Consider the following 1,002-nt stretch of genomic DNA (forward strand, 5'->3'; position numbering starts at 1 on the left):
TTTTATGGTAGCAAGCTCACCTCAGGCCCTCTTGATGAACCACGCGGAACTGGGAAAAGTAAGAGAGCCTTTACTCTCTTGGGACATTTATAGGTAGCCGTCCGTAAGACAGGCACATTCAGTAGTTACATGTGTCACAAGGTGGGTGGTGTCTACATGAAGGTCCCTGAGCTCACAAGCGAGGAAACCTAAGACCTGCTTAGGGGACGTTACAAGGGGGGTTGGGCATCATGGCGGGAAGAGAGAGCTGAAGGATGGCTGCTTCCCTAGGCAGATAAAATCAACCAGGTGCTCACTGTAAGACAGCATGGTTGCTCAGGGGAGAATCTGTGGGTATGATTTTTAAAGCAGGACAATGTACTTGGATTTTACCTCTAACTTACCAAAATAGAGGCTTTCCTATCATGGAATACTAGTCTTCCAGATTCCCTCTGTAATAAGTTAGGGAATATAGTCCTCATCATATATCCCTCAGTGTTATTTCCCCACACTCCATCACCCCCACCTTTCTCCTAGTCTCTCAGTCCCTCTGGGCACCCTCCTCTTCACTTCCTTTCCTAGCTGACCTTGAACCCATTCTAAAGACGGTCCAGCCCCCACCTGTGCCTCACTGGACCCTTTTGTGTGTGATGCTGCCAGCCTGGGAGAATCAATGATGGTGCATCGCTGGACCTCCCAACCATCATGCACCTCACCCAGAAGCCAGGATCCCCAACCTTAGGGGCCAGCCAGAGATTCTGGAGAGTGGACGTGCCCCCAAGGGGCCCCTGACCCTGATTCCTGAAATTCCCTGGAAGCCAGCATCTTCAACCCTGACGGTGGCCACTGTTGGCTCTCAGCAAGGGCCGTAGCACACGCCCTAGAAGGGCCCATCTGCCCAAGAAGGTCCATTCCACACGCCTGAGTTTGAGGGCTGCATTGCTGTCGCAAAGCACCATAAACTGGGCAGCTTATAATAACAGACCAACCGACCACCTACCCAACCAACCAACCAACCACCTA

The sequence above is a fragment of the Echinops telfairi genome, unplaced genomic scaffold, assembly GCF_000313985.2.
Source record: "Echinops telfairi isolate 266 unplaced genomic scaffold, ASM31398v2 ScPeMD7_3;HRSCAF=10, whole genome shotgun sequence".
Classification (NCBI taxonomy): Eukaryota; Metazoa; Chordata; class Mammalia; order Afrosoricida; family Tenrecidae; genus Echinops; species Echinops telfairi.